This window comes from Corvus cornix, chromosome 1 (genome assembly GCF_000738735.6).
Source record: "Corvus cornix cornix isolate S_Up_H32 chromosome 1, ASM73873v5, whole genome shotgun sequence".
NCBI lineage: Eukaryota > Metazoa > Chordata > Aves > Passeriformes > Corvidae > Corvus > Corvus cornix.
The window spans coordinates 46,726,261-46,747,145 of NC_046332.1; the positions used below are offsets into that span (position 1 = coordinate 46,726,261).

At 39.7% G+C, this 20,885-nt stretch overlaps 1 protein-coding gene across 1 annotated transcript in view; it reads right to left on the reverse strand.

The window, feature by feature from the left end:
• ATP8A2 (ATPase phospholipid transporting 8A2) overlaps nt 1-20,885 on the reverse strand; it is a 320,460-nt gene that overhangs the window by 172,183 nt on the left and 127,392 nt on the right. The window lies entirely within an intron of this gene.

A 20,885-nucleotide genomic window follows, 5' to 3' on the forward strand; every position in this document is an offset into this window, starting at 1 on the left:
GAAAACAGGGATGGGGGGAGAAAAGGAACAAACTACTAAAAGGTCATGACATGAGACGTTGCAGGATTTAAACACAGACTGAAGCTATTTCCTGTTTTAAAACTGAGAGAAAGTATTGATTAGTATCAAGGAGACTGATTTAGGATAACATAAATCACACTTTTCAAGAGTTGAAATGTCAAGAATGTTTTAGCTTTTAGAAAAGGATGGGGCTTTGGTTTTTTGGTGTTCCTTCAGTAATAGCTAAATAACAGATTAATGAAGTAGTAGAAAACAGTTGTGAGGGGTTTTTTTTTTTTCCTGAGGGGGGAAAAATGGGATCTTGGTGGCAAAGATAGTTTGAGACTTTTGGATCACAGTGAGTGCAAAGATAGTTTTCAGTGAAATGGCAAAAAAATCCCAAATGAAAACACACATCTTTTCCAGGCAAGAAGTGCTCTATTTGTTGTGTTTGGTCTTTTTCTTTAATTTAGGTGCATTGGTATGTGAAAAAAAAAAAGAAAAATTAAACACAAATAGCTTTGCATTGAAATTTTTTAACACTTGTTTTCATCACTGAGTTCATATGTTGTTTGCTTTGTGTCCCATTCCTTAAGAGTTTTTAAAAGAATGTGGTACCTACTGTCTACCTTTCATCTCTGCCAGTCCTCTCCATAAAACAGTGCTAGTGCCCATTTATTCCAGCATAAGTAATTTCCTCTGATTTAACTGCACTGTAGTACTTGTAAAGATTTTCCTCAATCACAAGTTACCACCACATTTAAAAACTGCATCCTTTTATCCCCATGTATTTGCCACATCACCCCACACATACACATATAGATAGGTGGGTTTTGTCTATCATGACTACGCCTCATCAATTTAAGAAGAATTTGATCATTACCTGGTAATATAAAGTTACGGAAACAAACAACTGAAATGGCCCAAAGTAGTCAGAGCTTTGAGCACTAGCTAGTGATGCAAGACAATAAAACAAAACTATACTTCCACGTTCTACCACGGTCTCCCAGTCTAATATGCAACAGCAATTAATTCTCCTCAGACAAGTCCTTCCTCTGTTATATTTACTCTGTATAAAACACTGGCCTTGAGGCAAATTACCCCAATGTGTTCACAGGCCTCCTTGCAGCTCACTGAAGTGTCTTCTGTTCACTGCAGCTCATGGCTGGACACACACCACTTTTGTCAACGCATCTGTGGCTACCTCAGTCTTTTTATCTTTCAGTGCCTTAATATTACATGCCTTATTAAGCTGTTACCTGCTACCAACCAACACAGACTATCAGATTGTACTCTGGGAAATGGGGCTTTAACTCTGTCTGTATGAACTCTCCAAGTCTCACAAACAGTGAAAACTCCCTTGAAGGAGTTCTGCTTTCCCTTAACACTACTTCATTTTGATAAGCGAAGTGACATTTATGAACACACTTGACAAGAACGCTGCTCACACGCACAGGTCCATGGCTCCTTCCTTAAACCACTGCCATGCCTCCAACCCACTTGTACTGCCTTCTAATCTACCATGCCTATAAACACATTTTGCCCTCACTTAGTAGCAGAAGTGAGGTGTGGGTGTGTTGGGACGATCTAGTTGTACAAGCACGTTCCTGTGTTGTGGTGTGTGCATATCCCTATGCTATAAATCCCACATGTGGAGTTGGAAATGTGGAGGTCTAACCTGCACATCAGCTCTTGAGCCCAGTGGTCTGCTTTCTCTCCCATTAGCCTCTAACTACTTTGCATAAACGCCTGAGCTCAACAAGCTTTTCAGACCCAAGTCAAGCCACAGGTGAACACTCATACCTTACATGGATCCACATATCTTAAAATGGTGTGGAGAGAACTCTGAAATTTGCAGATCTGGTGGAGTTTGAAGAAGGGAAGGAATTCCATACAACTTAAATCTCTGTGGGCTCATGTAAGTTCTCTTAGAACAAAAAAATTACAGGTGCTGGAGATCTAAAAAGGGCAAGTTTCCAATTCCTTACATACCTTAGTTCCAGTCTTCATGCCTTCACTTTCCATACCGGAAAGCAACAAGTTCTGGTAAAGCAATGCTTGTTCCTTGCAAGATTAAATTCATCATTCTTACTTAACAAAAAAAATCCCCAAAAAACCACAAACAAACAAACAAACAAAAAACAACAAAAAAACCAAACAACCAAAAAAACCCCCAACCAACGAAAACCCGTAAAAAATCCCCAAACAACCCAAACCAAGCAAACTAAAAAATCCAAAATGAAATACCAAAAAAAAAACCAACCAAAAACAAACCCCAAACCAAAATCCCCCAGACAAATAAAAAAACCCACACCACAACAAAAAAACAACAAAATCCAAAAAAAAACAATTAAAACCAAAAGCCCCACAAGTACTTATGATCCCTGTTTCCACTACTGAAATATACATACATTTTTATAAGAATTAATTACAATCCATAAAACACATTGTCTTTGTTCTACAGTTCTCATGCAGGTATTTTTCACACATATGAATCTACTTGGATCTCTTCATATTTCAACCAAGCCTTCTGTTCTTTGGACTAAAGGAGTTTCATTGAAAACAAAAAATTAAACCTCTGTTAGAGATCTTTATAGTCAGGCAGATTTCAAAGTCATGCAAGTGTTCTGAAACAAATAATCTTCCGGCAGTATATCCAGCTTTCCTTTTAACACAAATATAACAGGGAATCCAAAGCCCACTCCACTGAAATACTTCCTGGTTCAAAGCCTGATGTTCCATTCAGCCCATTAGCCAGGCTCAATGCCCTTGGACTGTGGCACACTAAATACACTTTTTTTCCCAGCCTTCCTGCAATTATTCTGTTTTAATTTCTTTTATTGACTTGGCTGCTTCACAACTTTTGATCTCCACCTTCATTCAAAGCTTGGAAGCACCAGTTATACGGAACAGCTCCCCAGTGGTCTGAAATGTATCTCCTAGTTTGCTGTACTTGTGCCCAGTTGCATAAACCCTTATCAGCAGCATTTAACCGTTCAGTACAATTTGGAAGAGCCATCTGATTGCATCCACCTGCAGCTCCAGGGCCTTTCATGAAAGAGTCTTCCAAGAAGCACGTTGCATGGCTACCCAGTCCAATCCTACACTATGCCAAAACACCAAAGAGTACCACAGAATCATTTTGTGAAGCCACATCTAAGTTAAGACTCATCCAAGCTGGACTGGAACAAGAAGTGAGAATTTGGTTGGGGTCCCCTCCACTGCTTACTTACACACCCCTTCCCACAAATCCCACCTGTTACACATGATACGAAGACTTTAATTAAACTAGACAGTGGTGGTAAACATATTCTAAAAGCACAGTTTCTGGTTCTATGCTGTAAAACTGTGACCAGGGCTGGGTCCATGGAGCCCCTGCTAAGCTTCCTTCCACCTCCAATGAGAAAATTCGTACAATCAAGATATTTAGACTAATCTCTAATGCCTTCCCAGCTCAGAAACATATTATCTTTTAACTGATTACAGACCTGTCTTAATCGTGGTTGACTAACTCAATCTATCACAACATAAAGCAAACCAGAAACTTACTCTTTTTTAAAACCTAAAAAAATAAAACCCACAAAAGGTTATTACCAAAGCTGGTAAATATTTTGGCTGGAAGGGGAAGTAATGGTGGGGGATGGGCCAGATACTGGTAACAAACCAAGTGCAAAACCTATTTAAGTGAAATAAATACCAGAAGAGTCAATGGAATAACCTTACTCTTACCCATACAGTTGATTAGAAAAGTATTAGGAAAAAAACAGTAGCCAGCTTAGCATGGGCTTCTTTTTGCTTGTGTTTTCAAGCCTGCTATCTGTATTTGTAGCCAGCTGTTACTGTGCCACAACACATTCCCCTGCTAAATCCCACAGAGGACTGCTCTGTGTGTCACACTTTGAGAAGAACTGTCTCAGACAGATGTCAGTTCTCACATTTCTCAGTACTTGAAGCTGGCATTGAGGATCTCTTCCCTTGCCTGGCTGCCTTCTCTCCCCTCGCTGGTGGGATCTCCTATGTCTGAGAATGCAAGTGTCAAAGCAAGGCCAAAAGATGCATTAAATTGATTTGTGTAAATTGGTCAAATTAGGAAACAAAACATTTCTGCTGAGGGCTATTTCCCTCTGGGTAACAGAGCGCTGTTTACTCTTAATTCCATCTCAGCCATTCTGGAGCACAGACACTATTTTGTTTTACTAATTCAGACAGCAGTGCTTGGAGTGGGGGCCTTTTGGGGTAAGAAGTTTTGGGGGATGGAGGGCAGTGGAAGAAAGTAAGGGAGACTGGAATTGTAGCTTGTGCTTTCACTGCTTTACACCGTGCACTGCAACTTCCAGGTGAAAGAAAATCAACTCCCTGCTATTCCTTCTCACTGCTGCAATAAAATTCAGGCAAGTTCTCTGCATTTCATTCTGCAGTGTACACCTGCTCGTACTGCATGTAAAGGGGATCCAGTGTCTTCCTTCCCAAAAAATTCATGCAGACTTCATGAGTCTTTCTCCTTGTGGGTATGAGAAGCACTATATGCTCTTTCATTATACTGTAAGCAAAGATACTTTGACCATCCTGAAGGAACAGGCAAAAAGCACGATTACCTAAACAGAACTGAATAACTTCCAGCAAAATTTTCTGTAATGCTCCTGTAACTCAATACAAAAGGATAGTCAATTTCAGTAACATGTAACTAATAGTAGAAAGGCAGAAATTTTATGTTATAGTCTACCTCATTAATTATTAATTTGCTATGAATAAAGCTGCACCAAAGAAAAATGATTCCTTTATTAGAACCCACAAAGCAAAATCATCTTCAGCAGCTTGCAAAGCACTTGTACACAAATAATTTCAGGAACTAAGCCAATACTACAACAGAACATGATGAATTCAACATCGTTCATTGGAAGAGAAAAACATGAAGTCCTGAAGGTCCATTTACACACAAAAAAACCCCTAGATCCATTTATTTTAATTCCCAGACATAATGGAACAGTAGTACAGTTAAATCCAGAAAACACACAATGCAAGTAATTTTGCAAATAAATATCACGTAAACAGCAAGTATTCTCAAAGACTTTCTTGGAGTTTTTGCTTTGGAAAGCTATTACACGAACTATCAGTTTTCAAATGGATGAGCATTAACAAAGGTCTCCAAGACTCTTCAAGATGGTTAAACCAGTCAATTGACCATTAGAAAGACTGCAGTTGAGCCCAATCTTTAACAGAGAAACAAGTTCAAGCCTGCAGATAACCACCTCTGCCATTGCACACATTCTACACATCCTTTCATCATTAGGATAATGTGATGAGGTGATCAATGCTCACTGCACAAACTTGATTTAAAATCCTAATCCCACATTGCATCAAGCACTCAGCATCTAATAGGAGATGTTTAACACCTCACAGAATCAAGTTGCACAGAGAATTTTATTAGTGAGTCTTTAAACCGCATCTACAGCCAAACTTATAACCCCAGATGACACAGTTTGACACCTGGTAGAAAAAGGAGAATGAAGTGGAAAACTCTGAAAAATACAGGGAGAACAAGGAAGACTAAAGGCACCACACATGCCTGCCTGACAATCTGCTAGTTCCTTCCTTCTTCTTTTGACATGCCTTAAAACAGGAAGGGGTTTTACTGCTCTACAATAGCTCAAGTCCCTCATTAGACCAGCACTCACGTAGCCTTTTCCCCAACATATTACCACACAAATTGAGCACTACCCCCATGTCATCAAGTGAAATCAAGTGAGTGGCAGAGCCTCGGATGTTTCTAAGAGCTTTATTATTGCAAAGATCAAGGAAATTTGAAACATTCCTAGAGAGGACACAACTGCCCTTTCCTGAGCAGGCATTCCACTCTGATTTGTAGTAGTGGAGCAGAAGAAAAAACAAATGTTCACTTACTCCTATTTATGTGGTATCAGTTACCTTTAGAGAATCACCTTGATCAAGGGTCTAGGATCCTCTACACCCTGGCAGCTGTCGGTAGTATCCGCAGATCCATGTCCGACGTTATGTATCAGTGGCTGCATTCACACTGGAGTGCAGGCTCTCTTGAGTTCATGAAAAACTGCCCCATCTCTATCTTATTTTTAACCTTTGTGGCAAAGACAAAACTCAATAAAGCAACACTTCCTTTACAGCCTTTCAGATCACTTTGTTAAGTCACACCGTTCTGGTATCAAACCTATCAGAGCTTTATAAAACTTCTAAAACTAAGTAGTTGTTCCGGTTGAAATATGTTTGGGAAATACAACTAGACTGTTAGCATTAAACAAGAAAACAGATAAGTAACCTGATCTTTTAAGTCATTATTCATCAGGGTTGATTTCAAGGCAGATATGCATTTGTTTCTTCTACAAAGAAGATATTTAATGCACAATTATTCTGAAAGACTTAGGGAAAAATATTATTGGTACAGCTCAAGAGATGCTAAGAAAACACAAACAAAAGGGAAGATGTGGTCAGCAGGAAGGGAGAGACTAATTCTCACCTGTAAAACCACTTTCAGATAAATACTATGCCTGGTAATTCAGTATGCATGATGAGGCTGCCATCCTCAGGGAATCAGGGAGCTATTGCAGCTGACTTCCAGAGAGGATTTATGCCTGGACCTCCAGAGAGTAACTCATGTAAATTAATTCCTCAAGAACCGGCTAATAAGACAAATATTAGAATACGTTAAATTGTCTTCCATGTTACCTTCCTTAATCACAGTCACTCCCAAATGTTAGACTAAAACTAGATTACAGGGTCATTCAAGTCTTCTAGTCATAGTGCTGTACAGAAAGTTCTCCAGTACATTTCAGAACAAAAGGCTTCTTTAACATGCTGTCTGACAATTACGCACACAACTCAACTGGCAGTACAACCAACAGGAAGAAATGGAAGCTTTTTAACGTTTAAAGGAAGACCTAATTATTTCCCTTTCAACTGCCACAAGAGTACTAGTATAGTTTGATCTTATCAGGGTTAAAATGTTACATCTAAGATCGGAGACAGGCCACAAGAAATACAACCATTACCACCACTTTTGATTTTCAGTTGAACTTTCATAGTTTCTCAGTTTCAGGATACAGGGATAGCTTCCATGCCACTTAAACTATTGCTCCTTTTGGTGAAGGAGAGGGAAGTCAGAAAACCCCACAAACTTGATTTTAAAATTCTGTCATGCTACTTTTCTTCCATGCTGCACAAGTAGCACAAAGACTGTGAAAAACACATTAAAAAAAGCAGAACCCCTTAAATAAGCTGTTTAAAAGAAAAAAAAAAGTGTTTGCACACATTAGCAGTAGACTGTTCAGGAGCACTCAACATCCTGAACTCCAGATAATGCTACCATTTGTTAGAGAGAGATGGTTAGTGAAATCGAGTTTAAAAAGGCATTCACCACTGGATTGCTGCCAGATGCCCATAAGAAGCTAAACAGTTTAATCACAGATAGGCCTGGGTTAAATGAACATGAAGTTATTTCAGAGTGTCTAACAGAAAGGTTACCATAAAAAAAAAGTGTTTCCCCTACCTGTGGTAAATGCTGAAGCTATTGATAGTCAGAATTGTCTACTGACACACCTAAACTCCAGTCATCACCAAAACAAACAGACCTCAGTTTGCAACCTGTGATTTTACTAGCCAGCAAAACCCAGCCAACAGATCTGAATGTAATCATAAAACTGATAATCCATTTCCTGCAGACAAAGTATTTACTTTGCACTGAGCATTCAAAAGGCATCTGTTGTTGTGCTAAAAGGAATTAACAATCCAGAGGAAAATACACAAGTCATAGCAGAGGAAAATCTGTAGAGAACTTTCCTTACAGTGAGATACTTAAGGAGCTCAGTTAAACATATCAAGGTTCATTCGGTTACAGTCTTTATATAATGGAACAAATTCTCTTTGCTGTTGTATAAGGTCACTGCTTTTTTATCTTGCCAGGCAAATGTCACGGAAAAGTCACTAGTTGGTAAGGCTGGGTAAGATTTTTTCTTTCTAAGAGCTGTAAAAACAAGAAGCTACTAGAAAGTCTTGTTTAAGTTGTGGTACATCCACTATTTCAAACTGTATTTTCTCCAAGAAGCTTTCCAACTCAATTACCTGATTCAGTAATTACTCACCACCTCAATACTGTACATAAATTATCAATATTTTGACAATAAATCCATGCTTAAACCTTGCTCTTTTTTCTTCCAACTTAACAGGAGTGCTTTTATTGGGCACAAGTCTTATTCTATGAGTCAAGAAAATGATGTTGTCTGTTCTCCGTGTCTCATCAGAGAGAAGCTGTCTGCTGTACAGCTCACGCTTTATGTTTCTCCTGTTGCTTCCATCACAGGAAGTTCCAGTACACCTATGACAGACCCCAGACTGTAGAGACTGGATCTCCCCAGCAGATCCCAGGCACAATAAATACTCCACAGCACTGTATGAGCTTGTTCCAATCTCTTTTTTAAACCCCTGCCCACTCTATGAGTGTATAAACTACATGCAGAACTGCAGAAGTCTTTTCAAGAACAACTTGTTTGTTCATCATGAAGAGGTTCCTAAGCTGTAGCCTGGGATTCTTCAGTTCAAATCTACTCTGGATTCTCAAGCTGGAGCCATACTTCATGCCTGCACATCTAAAAACAAAACTGGAATCTCTACTCCTACCCTCATCACCTTCTAATTGCTACTGCAATTTTTTTTTACTTCTACAAATCCCTTTTTCTCACACAACAGAATAAAATGCTGCTTCCAAGATACCAGCATTTTCTATCAAACTCTGACCTCAATTAAGTCTTGATTCTCAATATTCTTCCTGGCTTGCCTATTAAATCTTACAAACCAAGTGGCCCATCCTTTACTTCAGAGGTTCATCACTAATCTCTCAAGTTCCCCAAATACCACTTTTCCCAAGTTTACTCCCTTTCTGCTCTCTGTACTTCCCATAAGCACCTCTGTAGGCACTCCATTCTCCAGATTTTTTTTCAGTGCAACAACCCCTCTGTGACAAAATACACAGAAAATATTTGTGATTAATCACATGCTTAAGCATACAGTAACTAGGGTTCACAATGACATTCAGAGTCATCCTGTAACAACTGCAAGCAGCACAAAACCCATCACATTCACCGGCTGTCTTTCCTATAACTGGTTTCTTGGCAGACGTTTATGAACTGCCTGATGCAAAATTTCCTGCTGGAGCCCACCCAAGTTTCATCCTTTGTTAGTTGAAAGTTTATTCCCTTTTTCAGTACTGGCAAAACTCAGTATCACAGCACTTCTGGAAATTATTGGACAGTTTGTCAAATGCAAGACATGAAGAGATATTCTGATCCATTGGTAAGGCACACTGATGGCATTAGGACTTAACTCAAACCAGAAATTTGAAAGGTTTAATAGGAATAAATCCTCAAAATACTTGAATTATTTGACAGAAAAAGTGGAAGGCTTTGAAAAATATCTATAGAAAGTCATTTTTCAAAAGAGTAACAGCAAATGTTAAGTACTTTGTGTCAGCTTTGTCTGTCTTGATTATCTACGTTCAATCAGGCAGAATATAACAGTGGACGTTTTGGAGAAAACCATCAAATGTTTTCTATTAGAGCGTTTAAGCTTACCTTTACAATGTGCATGATCAATTTTAAAAGTGCTAACATTGGATTTCCTCAGTATTACATGTTTTATTAATGTCATTTATAAAACAATGCATTCCCCAAGTTGTAATAACACCAAGCATCAGTTAAAACAGCAACTAGTAAAATGTTTTTGGCAAGACTGACAAGTATAGCACTAGCAGATCCAGAAGTGCTCTGTTCCCTGAAAGCTAATGAAGTTCTGAACCGGGACCCACTGAAAGTGTATCAGTGCTCTTGACTCCGCACAGCAGAGCACAGAAAACAACAAAGTCACCTACTTCTTGCCTTCACAGCTAAAGTGTGTTATAATAAAAAATACACTGGAGATCATTTGCTTGCTTCTCTGAAATACCCCACAGGCACCGTGCCCACACACACACAGACTGGGGAGGGCAGAACAATTGGTCTCTCCCCCCTCTTCCAGTGAGTGCTCTATAAACAGAATAGGAGAAGAAAAACTTGGTTCACTGAGCCACTTTCTATAAAATATTTTGAAACAGTAGTTTGCATAAACACCAAGTAACAATAGGCTGAACTGCAGTTTAGCTCAGGGCATAAACTGTGATAACTACCTCTTTGTGAAAGAAACTTAAAAACTAGTTTGGTTTCTGAAGTATTAAATGTCCTCGCTTGTTTTAAGTCCTAAGGGATACGGCCCCTCAGCATCTCTGCAGAATCAGACTGCCGTTTAGAGTAGCATGGTCTTGCGAACAATAGCCTTGGATTTGTTGCAGTATTTATGGCTCAATTTTAATTCTTACCCATAGTCTTCAGCGGGAATAAATATTCAACACTAATTACAGCTGCCAAAGCACGTCTCTGAACTAGTACAGCCGAGGCAGACACACAGCCAGGTAAAACATGCTGAACAAACTTCTCTTGTATTAAAAAGATGCCAGCTCTCTCTCTTCACTAAAACACACTTTTTTTTAGCTGTTTTTATACTGTCTTCTAAGACTTAACCACTCCATATTTTGTACTTGTTTTCATTCCATCTGAGCCTGCAAAAAATCCCATTTAGTGTCAAATTCTGAATTTAACTCATAAGATGTTTCGCCTCCTCCTTTAAATCATTAGTAAGACAATCTATCTGAGCTTGATACTTATCCTATAAGTACTGTTCTCTGCTTTGTAGCTCAAATTACTGCCACATCTACTATTTTTGCTTAAAGTCCTTCAGCAAGCTTCTAGTCCATGCAATATTTAGGCCAATAAAGTTGGGGATTTTTTTCCCAAGTTTTACAAGGAATTGCTTCCAAATGGCTTGCCTGAAGTATTTGCCACATGCAGTATTTCTCAACCTGCAAAATATTTTAATTTGATTTTTTTAGAAGGAGATAGTATGCTCTTTCATTTACTCATACCAGCAGTTCATCTGTCATAGCTCTATTAGTTTCAAGTCTACTAGAGATGTACCTTCCAGTGCTGGTGTTAATATTTTATGTAAGGATGGATGCAGAATTAACACTGAGGACTCTTACTGTCAACATACATAGAAGGAGCCAATTTCTTTGCAGCAGATGCTGGCAAGCAGATACATACAGCCTGGCTGGAGAAGCCTAGACTTCACACTATGCAGTTCATCCTGTTGAAGAAGCTGGTGGCAGCTGCAGCTCAGCAGCACCTAAGCCAGCTAGATATCTTACTAATTTCAGAGCCAAACAGCCATTTGCTCCTGTACTTTAAGATACTGGTGCTGCATTTCTTTATCCTATCTGTTGCCATCATCAGCCTTTCAAAATCCACTCGCTAATTTTATAAATTAGGTAGCTAATCCTTCTATATTTAAAAACAAAGCTGCTCTTCATTTGCAGATGTCCTTTCACTACTATTGTGAAACACAAATTCCCACCCACGTATCTGTGGAACCACTCTGTTGCCTGTAGCCATCCTGGAACAAACAAGATATTAATACAGCCTCTCACTGTGCAAAGCCTGCAGGAACAGGCATCATCACACCCCTGAGCTGAGGAAGGCCAGGAGCCCCAAGTCTCCCTAGCAAACTGGGAGCACAAATCAGGTATTCAGACTTCTGAAACAAGCACCACAGATGCAGAGCCATCCAGTTACTTTTACTGCTCACTGTAAAGTCTTTAGAATGGGAAATGCAAGAAGGTGAAATAGATTCTCAGCTGTCTCCAGCCAGAGACGGCATTTCTACCACTGTATCTGCACTTCTGCAAGCTGACAACTTCAGCATTACAACTTGACTTCCACATCATCACTGAGATGCTTCTTCTAATTAAGGTGCGACTAAGCCACATGCAGACTTCACCTTTGAATGTTTGTGTTAAATTGGAAGAGATGTGACAATTCCATTGACTTAAAGAGTCAAATCCATATGATTCACGTGCCTTTATAACATATTACACTATATAATGCATTTAACAACCTTTATGCTGCTGGCACTTCATGTTTAACACTCCAACAGGATCTTCTCATAACCAGGAACGAGATATCTTCACCAGGAGATGTGGTCCCAGAGCCCTGGTTTCACTGCTAAAGAGTCCCAGGTAAAATATTTATTCATGGCACTGTCCCTACTGCATGAATGGTAAGACAAAAGCTCCCAGTATAGGAATTCCTAACAAACCATCCTATAGACCATCTTTGGAAGAATTACTTAGCACTCATACCTCTTCCTTTTCTCCTCCCGCCTTACACTTGAAAGAGCTGAGTGAAGAATTATCAATAGTTTGTATGCAGTTTGTAGGTTTCTTTAAAACCACTAGAATATAGAGGAACAAAAATCCTCTTTTGTTCAGCAGCTTTCCACTCAATAAAATTCCCCATTTGTCTTCCCTTTCCTAGACCTCTTTCCTCTTGCTAATCAGTGCCAGCTTCCAATTAGAATTGATAATAGAATAAAGTCTTTTTATGCTTTTCAGTCATCACTACATAAAACACCATACTATAACTCCCTTCTCCACCCAGTTCCTCCTTCTTCTCAGAAAAAAAACCTTAGAATAAGTTTAGTTGTTTTAATCCTTTTTGTATTCTCAGTCCAAAACCAAAATTCTTTCCAACCCTCCTATTCTGGACTTGGAGTGTGAATACTGAGCATGAGCTGGGCTTGTTTGCTGCACCCTCAGCTAAACTGGTGTTGCCACCACTGTTCCTGCTCTCCACCATCTCATAAAATATTGGCTTTTACTATACATATACAATAAAGGAAAAAAAATTGATTTTCCCTTGGACATAACAAGCTTGCAACAGCATCACAAGGTCGGCCTGTCAGCCTGGTATGCAAGACTAAAATCCAAAAATGAACTGAAGGCCCAATGTGAAGAAGGTGGAAGGTATATGAGCAAAAAGGAAATGCAAACAGTGATTTTAGAAGAGGAAAATCAGATATAAAAAGGAGACTATGATTGTGAAAGATGCAGTTTGTAACATCTGGATACTGCCATCTTATTACATTGCTGTGTTTGTGTAAAATGGCTGCACACCTTAAAACATCAGCACAAGTGTAGAGAATCCATGCCAGAATCCCACAATAAAAACATCTCTGTTCTTTGAACACAAAAACACAGGCAAAATAGTAGGGAGGCATCAGGTGTCACACATTAACGAAATGGATTTGGACCAGCATGAAAACTGAGCAAAGTCTCCCAGGTAGGCTGAAGGAATCCCTTCCCCCCTTGCATTGTCCACTCTCCCAGCAATTTGTATTTTTCAGCAAAGCTGTCTAGGCTCATTGCAACTCTCTGGAAGTTAAGAGGTCCCAGAAAAACTGCACTGCTGTGGAGAACATTGAAATGACAGACCTGCCTCCATTACACCATGGCACACCTGGGACTGAGACAAAATGCTCAATTCTTTCCTGTTTTCACAGACTACATCTGATCCTAGTGTGCCAAGGTACAAAAATCTTCACTGTGCTTTACATACTTTAAAACATGCCTGTTCCTAGCTGCCAGTCACTGAAAGAGGAACAAGTCTGACCCCTTGTACCACCTGGGGTCCTTCATATGACCCATCTCTAAGCAAAGGACTGCAGAGACCAAGCATTGGCTTCACCCCAAGAGATGCCTGCAAAAAAAGCTAGAACTCCTGGAACACTTGTTCCCCTCTTAGTATAGCCATGAACCACACATCGGGAGCCAACCTTTGATTAGAGGCACAAATACCATTAAAACAGAGCTCTAAATCAGTGGAGCTTTTTATATACTGTAATAGATCCCAATTGTATCGAAACATTAATATTAAGCTCTAAGGACTAAGGATATGGTACTGGGTCCAGGACACATGCTTTTAAAAGGTCCCTAAATGCTTGTACATCTAATAAAGCACAAAAGCTCTAAAGAAGCTGCTGCCATCTGTTTTCTAGACTTCGACATTTCTGTATGATCCTCTCCCTACTCCCACCAACTGTTATTTGGAGACAAAAGAAGAAACCAAAACCATAAAAACTAACACTAGGACTGCATTCTTGAGTCACAACACTCCTCTTGAGTAGTGAAAGAATCTCCAAAACATGGTACAATAAGTTGCATGGTGGGCAGAGTTGAAGCTTTAACTCATCTTTCTTTATTTCTGACATTTAAATCAGACTCAATTTCTTTTGCATGTAGTTCTTTGCCATTTAGTGTGAATATTTTTATTACCTGCAATTTGAAGTAAACATATTTGTTTTAAACCAACAATTTGAAAGTAGTGGTTGAAGAGGAAAGAACAGTTAAGTGCCAGCTTTCCTTTGATCCTCAGGTCTTCACAATTGAGACAGGCAGGGACCTCACTAACCACATCATGGATTAGGTTCAGAACACCTTTTGTCCACGTCATATAAAACATTACTCTTTTGGATAAGCAAAAAAATAACTTAATGATACCAGCAGTAATTAGATCAGGTTTATTTTAAAAATCAAGTTATGTTTAAGCAGTTCTTTACTTCTCTATTTTCCAGTAAAATCAGGTGCAGAGCCTGTTTTGGGGAGGGCTACAACAACTGTGATATGCTTAAAGGGCCCCCAACCACTGTCTATTACTTACAAAAGCAACCTCCACCTTCACCTTTTATGTTAGTTTAGGTTACCATCTCAGACAGAGACAGTCTACACTCTCCAGTCCCATCAGGACATCATGTTAACTGCTTTAAAAGCTCAAGTAAAGACCCAGTAAGTGACAGTGGGCACTGACACCCAAGCAGCACACACAGTACCTGAAGGTTAATTCCTCCCCAGCCAGGGACATGAATTAAGCAGCCTTTTCTCTGCAGGGAGTGCTCTGATGGCTGATCAGAATCCACAACACTGAAGATTCATATACATCCTCAAAACAACTCGTTAAACATTAGAAACGGTACAGAGAAAGGCAGAGATGGGATTGACCTTCTCAAAGCACACAGTTTCTCACAGCCCAGGAGCTCCACAAGCACGGCACACTCACAGCAGTGTACTGCACAGCAACTGCTGGGTCCAACAACCTCCAGTGGGACATGCCCTGCTTTTATGAGGTATGCCAGCCCTAATGGGATGCCTGTGTTCTGTCCATATTGATCTTCAAGTTAACCACACCATTTAAAAAAAAAAAAAAACCTGATCACAGGAAGAAAAAATATCTGCAGTTTCCTGTCCACACAACCTACATGATCCATGCATATACCTGTATACATATCAGCTTATAAACAAGAGAACCATGTGTAGCCATTTGTTTTAAAAACAGCCGTACAATATTTACTCTCTAAATGTGAAGGCGCTTGATATTTTAAAACTCTAAAGTTCAAAATGTGAATAAAAGTCACCTTGTCCTGGGGAGAAGAAAATCTCTCAAAGAAGCGTTGCCATACAACAAGGTACTGAACCTTTCACAAAGACAGTGTGCAGTTTTCAGAACAGCTACTCAGTCATTTGAAATTACTTCACCACATCTTTGACTTACCAAAATGCAAAAGTGCTAGTGGCAGTACTGTGCAATAAAAGGACAGCAAGTCACTAGGTTTCTGCCGTGTACCCAGAATACCAGGCACCACAGGTATCAGTCACTGTGTAGTGACTGAGCACTGGAACAGGCTGCCCAGAGAGGTTGTGGAGTCTCCCTTACTGGAGGTATTTAAGAGCTATCTGGATGCAATCCTGTGCTGTGTGCTCTAGGATGGCCCTGCTTGAGCAGGGAAGTTGGAGCAGACAACCCCACTGTGGTCCCTTCTGTGGTTCTGTATCACCCCAATGGCCACAGCAGTTGAACAGGGTTTTAGCTGACCACGTACAGCAGGACAGTCTCCAGAACAACTCTACTGTTGCAAACAAGCACGAAGTGGGCTACTTAGACACTTTTTCTTAAATCCCCACTAGTTACTTCACCCATTCAACAAGACAGACAAAACCAGCAATTCCCATGAATGTGCTAAGAATGCCTGAGCTCAGCAATTAAAGTAAAAACATTCATTAGATTTTTACACTTGGGCAGAATAAAACCTAGTTCTATGTTGCCTTTAAAAGTCTACCCTAACAAAACATCCCTGAACAGCTTAGATTTCCAGCCCACATATGTTGGTTATCAGAAGAAACAGACATGAGAAACAGTGAAGAAGAAAGCTTGCATACATTTCTTCCTTAGATTCCTAAAACCAGCTGCACTGAAAAAATAAAGCTAAGTCAACCACCCAGCACCAGCAGAGGGACAGTCACAAGCACCAGGGGTTAAAAGCAATTGTGCCTGATACCTTGAAGGGAACTATTTACAAGTGTTGCTTGATTTTATCCTTCCAAGATGAAGTTGGAACTTCTCACCCAACAGTAATGCAGCTACAAAAAACATCTTGCAAAGTAGCAAAACAATCCTGCAGTTCCTTGTTGCTCTGGAAGTCATCCCCAATTCTAAGTTTAACTTAGTCACAGTTCTTGCTCCTGCTATACCAAAAGTCTACAAAGACCCCAATCTAAGCAGCAGAAAATCCCACAGTATCGCTACATTCTATTTATAGAAATTAGAGCCAAATCAGGTCTCAAAATATGGCTATATTAACTCTGATGGTTTTATGAACTAGTTCCTAGTTTTGACAGTTTTAAGGATACTTGTTGGAGGATTGGAGAATAGCACACAAAAGGTCCCACAAATAACCCTCAACAGAGCCAAGAGATGCACACACACACACCTGGTCTGTGGGCATTGATCTCAACATCATCACCTAGTCCTGGACACACTCATACCACTATGGCAGTCATTCCATTTCCTGACAAAATCACCGACCCACTGTTCCAGGAGACCCATCACACCATACAGACTAGACGTGGATGACCTGTCTGTACAACTTAGTACCAAGGCATTTGGAAGTACCTCATTTGGAGGATAAGGCACGTAGAGGTAGAAAGTTTTGGAGAAACTTGGCACTGACTTGAACACTGAATATACCATATGCAAAAATGACCTTCCACCTTCTGCATACAGACAGTTCTGAGCTTAACATTTCACCAGATGAAAGACTAAAGCCAAGTGAAAGGACAGAGGAGCAAACCACAGCAAATGATTCTACATATGTAACAATCATAGCAGCCATTCTTGAACTGCAGAGCACTTCTTAAGACCTTTCAGCCTCCACAGAGACTGCCAAATCCTGCCTCCCCACTCATCAGGATCAGTTCAGCCAGCAACCTCTGAATGCTCAGCACATGCTTCTGAACAACAAGAAGCTCTTTTGCAGAAAATGACAGGCAGTTGAGTTCTCAAAGATGTCTTCAGCCCAGCTGTATTGAGTTTGTAGCTTGTCTTCATTTTGGCACCTTACCACATTATTTCAGGTTTTGGGTTGTTTTTAAGACTCCTTGGTTCTCCCTAGGAGGGCCGACAAGTAATAGCTCTTTCAGATCACATGTAGGCAAATACCCACAGGTAACACCCTACACAGGTTTAGAAGCTCTGATCAAAGTGTTCCCTGTAGGAACTTGAATTTGTGTGTTTATGTAGAAAAGAAAAGGTTTATGCAGAGCATAAATAAAACAACCCTAGGAATGCACAAAGACCACATATTATACAAAGTGAGATATGACAGAAGACCTGTGAGATGGAGCAATTTAGAAGTATAAGAGTGTGCCATGACATGGAAAACAGTAAGAGAAGGGGGATATGAAGGAGAAAGATTTGAGATCATAATTTTCACTATCTATTACTATCATCTATTCTAGACACTATTGGAGAAACAAGTTTGAAAGAGTAGAAGAAAGATGCATTCAACACACATGCCAAAACAAGATATCAAAGCAGCCTTCCTAAAATAGGGAGGAGCTATTTAAACCTCCTTTTTCAGAAACAGCATAAGAACAGCCTACTGGTGAATGCAGAATCCAAGTCTCTACCATTTTAACGCTGCCAGTGGTGTTCAGAACACAGAGCCCTTAAGCTGAATGGTAGTTCTGATACAGCAGAAAACGAGCTTTTCTTCAAGTTCTTTTGCAAGTACAGGTATTCCTCACACATTTTCTAGCTTACCTTTTCTTAGAAGGACTAAGGAGAATTATTAGCACAGAGATAAGATTTTTATTTTTCAAAAGGATGAGTTTAGTATTGCTCTGCATAAGCAGGTGAGCATCCCTTACAGACTGCAAAACAGAGGATTCTGCAAATAATTATTTCCACTGTCTCTGGGCAACTGTGCAAAGGAAAGTCTAAGCCCCACAAAAGTTAGCACACCACCAACGCGGCTATTTTGCTAAATCACTTCCAACTGGGCAGCCTTGTTTGCCCTGAAGAATATGGTGGGATTTATTCACACAGTTAAAGAAGTGGCAAGTCTATAGATCTACACATTTAAAGTACATAAGCTGGCCAAAAACAGCATAGCCCATTGGAGCCAGAGCCTCTTCATTTCTCTACTCATGTGAACAAACTCAGAGTTTGCTTCCTAGTCTAGCCTGTTGAATCAAATCAGGTTTACTCTATTTCCCTCAAGCATAGTTTTGGTTTTATTATCATGACTTCAGAGGTATGAATAGCAGAGAAGTACATTTAAGCCTAACCATTCTTTTCAGTGTAAGGTCAAATTTTTCCAAATATCTAATATGGATTCAGCTGTGCTCCTAACTGAACTTAGACATACTCTAGAGTCAGCTTCCACCAACACTAAGCACTTTTGGAAACTCTGACCAGAGCTGTTTTACCAGTTCAGTGTCCCACATATTACTACAGTGCCCTAAAGCCCAGAGTCCTCATGAAGGCAATTCCCTGCAGTACTAAGAAGCTTGCAGAACAGACTGTTCCTGCCTCTGTAATTTTATATCTGTACTTTTAACAATGGAAAATACAATATTTAAGCTGGTCCTGTGGGATAGAGCACAAGGCTCTGTTGGATCTTATGAAAGGAGTAATATTACAGTTGGTTTGAGTCTTGTTTCTGAATGCAGTGCAGCACCACATATTCTTTAGAGGCCTTTGTCTTCCGTACCTTCATGCATCAGGGTTTCAGTGAAATTCAAATATTAAACTTGGAAGACAAAAATAAATATTTCAATAAAAGCAAGGACAATCCTCAAATCCTCTCCCAGGAAAAGTTTTGAGATCTTTAAGACTACTCAATATTTAGAGAAGAAAATTCAGAATAGTAAGCAATGATCAAGATAAGGCCACCTATTTCTTCACAACATTCAACAAACCATTACAAAAAACCAGAAAAGGTAAAATACTTCCTTGCAATTGCAGCCTGGTGAGCAAGGAATTAAGAAACTTTTCTACACAGTCAGAAGATTTTACAAACCAGTTGCAAGGTTGCCATAAGGCACCAGACCCTTGGCCTCTATCCAGCCTTATGGACCAGCAGGGAATTCCGTAAGAGGAAACATCAGTCACTCCCTAGCAGACAACATACTGCTCCGGGAGCTCAGGAAAAGGGTATTTGGCACAGCAAACAAGTAGTAAGAATGATGGACAACTATGTCAAGATTCTGGTTGTGCCAGAATGCCTAAACAGGAAAAAACTGGCATTACTGAAGTCTAATGGAGAATCAGAGTGTCTGACATCTTTGGTTTGGGAAGAAGCTTTATATGAGACAGGACACTGAGCTGCAGTTAGCCTACAGACCTCATCATATTAAGAAACTGTTCTTACCAGATACAAGTGCATACACCAATGAATGCTTCTGTGCACTGTGTCAGAGACCATGCATTACATATGCCACACAAGCCATCTTGAAAGAGTTCAAACGTTTTGGTGTCAGCTAAGACACAAAGTTAATTTACACTTGCACTGGCAAACTGGAGGAACTTGGGTAAGCCCAGAGTCAACATGCACCACCCTCTAACCATAAAAAATACTGAAAGAAAACAAATACCAAACAAACACCTCCCCTCCAAAGAAAGACCCTACATCTTTTGTTTAAAGAGAGTGGTGATAACACTTCCGATACTGTTTTTACAAAACAGATGCCTAAAATGAAGGGATACAAATAATTAGAGGTGGGTTCACAAGCAGAACTTTCCTGTAGTACCTCTGAATTAAAACCTGGTGACCTTTAGCATTCACACCATCACCCTCAACAGCTTTGCATAGGAAGTGAAGAATATTATATTCAATAAAGAAGTCAGGGGAATTTCAGTGAGAAGAAAGTAATTGTTCAATTTGGAACCTGACCAGAAGACAGGGGTTAACACACTAACACTTGTGGAAGGAAAAATATACCAGTACTATGAATTTCTCATGGAACAGAAGGTATTCCAGACCACAGTTTTATCTTTCTTCTAAAATAGCATACGTTCCAGCAGCATAGTTTTTTCTCATGTGCAGTATCTATGGAATGTTTATTTTCCAATTTGGGAAGTGTAGCGCTAAACATAGCACTGCTGGCTGCTTCTGCTCAGAAACTGAAGAGACCAGAAGCAATTTGGACAAGGTACTGCAGTATGGTGAAGAAACAGACACTGATACCATTTGGAACTGCTTGTGAGTATTATCACCCCACTGCTCAAGAGACAAATTTCACTTGCATTTGACAAGATAGATCAAGTGAAATGCTAAGACTTCAGTCACCTAAATATTAGGCTCACAATGCAAAATGGTAACAAATTCATTTTCAAAAGAGCAACTAGGGTAAACACTACTTGAAGGAGAAACTTATTAAGTTTTTATCAGGACACGCAGTATTTTTCCTACAAAATTGTTTCCAATGAAAAAGGTTGATTTTAGCTGTATTCATGCCTTTCCTCCAACCTTTTCCAAATACTTGGTGCTAAGTGGATTTGCTAGGAAGAATTGTAACAGAAACAGGAAGTTGAGGTGAAGCAGAGTATTTCAGGAACAAATTTTTCATTCATAATCACAGTTACGGACATGAGAACTCACTC